The following is a 1,530-nucleotide window of genomic DNA, read 5'->3' as shown; positions in this document are numbered from 1 at the left end:
AAAAAAATTAAAAAGGGAATGCAACACGAGGACTTCCCAGGAGGTCACCCATCCTAGTACTACTCTCGCCCAAGCACGCTTAACTTTGGAGTTCTGATGGGATCCGATGCTTTAGTGCTGGTATGATCGCATCCGACATGTTACCCCCGTCTTCGTCCCTTATCCTTGCCCCTCCCAGCTCCACTACAAAGACGATTGTACATTGCTTTGGCCGCTCCCTCTCAACTCGAAGACGAGTTTAACGCGGTTTCCACCCCTCCCTCTCAACCGCACCAGTGCACGCTTGCCGCGCCACAACGCCGCCGCTAGACTCGTGAATCGTGAGCACCCAGCTATAACTTACCGCACTCGTGGAAAATAATAAAACACGGTAAATATATTACTTACACGTGCGTTTTGTTTTGCAAGCGGCGCAAAAAAATTTAAAAAGGGAATGCAACACGAGGACTTCCCAGGAGGTCACCCATCCTAGTACTACACTCGCCCAAGCACGCTTAACTTCGAAGTTCTGATGGGATCCAGTGCTTTAGTGCTGGTATGATCGCATCCGACATGTTACCCCCCGTCTTCGTCCCTTACCCTTGCCCCTCCCAGCTCCACTACAAAGACGATTGTACATTGCTTTGGCTGCTCCCTCTCAACTACGGAGCCGAGTTTAACGCGGTTTCCACCCCTCCCTCTCAACCGCACAAGTGCACGCTTGCCGCGCCACAACACCGCCGCTAGACTCGTGAATCATGAGCACCCAGCTATAACTTACCGCACTCGTGCAAAATAATAAAACACGGTAAATATATTACTTACACGTGCGTTTTGTTTTGCAAGCGGCGCAAAAAAAATTAAAAAAGGAATGCAACACGAGGACTTCCCCGGAGGTCACCCATCCTAGTACTACTCTCGCCCAAGCACGCTTAACTTTGGAGTTTTAATGCGATCCGGTGGTTTAGTGCTGGTATGATCGCATCCAACATGTTACCCCCGTCTACGTCCCTTATCCTTGCCCCTCCCAGCTCCACTACAAAGATGATTGTACATTGCTTTGTTCGCTCCCTCTCAACTACGGAGACGAGTTTAACGCGGTTTCCACCCCTCCCTCTCAACCGCACCAGTGCACGCTTGCCGCGCCACAACGCCGCCGCTAGACTCATGAATCGTGAGCACCCAGCTATAACTTACCGCACTCGTGCAAAATAATAAAACACGGTAAATATATTACTTATACATGCGTTCTGTTTTGCAAGCGGCGCAAAAAAAATTAAAAGGGGAATGCAACACGAGGACTTCCCAGGAGGACACCCATCCTAGTACTACTCTCGCCCAAGCACGCTTAACTTCGGAGTTCTGATGGGATCCAGTGCTTTAGTGCTGGTATGATCGCATCCGACATGTTACCCCCCGTCTTCGTCCCTTACCCTTTCCCCTCCCAGCTCCACTACAAAGACGATTGTACATTGCTTTGGCCGCTCCCTCTCAACTACGGAGATGAGTTTAACACGGTTTCCACCCCTCCCTCTCAACCGCACCAGTGCA

At 50.5% G+C, this 1,530-nt stretch overlaps 4 non-coding genes across 4 annotated transcripts; all 4 read right to left on the bottom strand.

The window, feature by feature from the left end:
- Window positions 1–15: 15 nt before the first annotated feature.
- Window positions 16–134, bottom strand: LOC123153220 (5S ribosomal RNA). The gene has a single exon (XR_006476412.1). It is a non-coding gene; the product is annotated as a 5S ribosomal RNA (ribosomal RNA).
- Window positions 135–430: 296 nt separating this feature from the next.
- Window positions 431–549, bottom strand: LOC123153386 (5S ribosomal RNA). Its single transcript, XR_006476469.1, has one exon. It is a non-coding gene; the product is annotated as a 5S ribosomal RNA (ribosomal RNA).
- A 298-nt stretch (window positions 550–847) lies between these two features.
- Window positions 848–966, bottom strand: LOC123155036 (5S ribosomal RNA). Its single transcript, XR_006477175.1, has one exon. It is a non-coding gene; the product is annotated as a 5S ribosomal RNA (ribosomal RNA).
- A 297-nt stretch (window positions 967–1,263) lies between these two features.
- Window positions 1,264–1,382, bottom strand: LOC123152170 (5S ribosomal RNA). The gene has a single exon (XR_006476056.1). It is a non-coding gene; the product is annotated as a 5S ribosomal RNA (ribosomal RNA).
- Window positions 1,383–1,530: the final 148 nt, after the last annotated feature.

The sequence above is a fragment of the Triticum aestivum genome, chromosome 1B, assembly GCF_018294505.1.
Source record: "Triticum aestivum cultivar Chinese Spring chromosome 1B, IWGSC CS RefSeq v2.1, whole genome shotgun sequence".
Taxonomy (NCBI): Eukaryota; Viridiplantae; Streptophyta; class Magnoliopsida; order Poales; family Poaceae; genus Triticum; species Triticum aestivum.
Note: the sequence above shows the minus strand (reverse complement) of the source record. Positions and strands in the feature narration are given on the sequence as shown.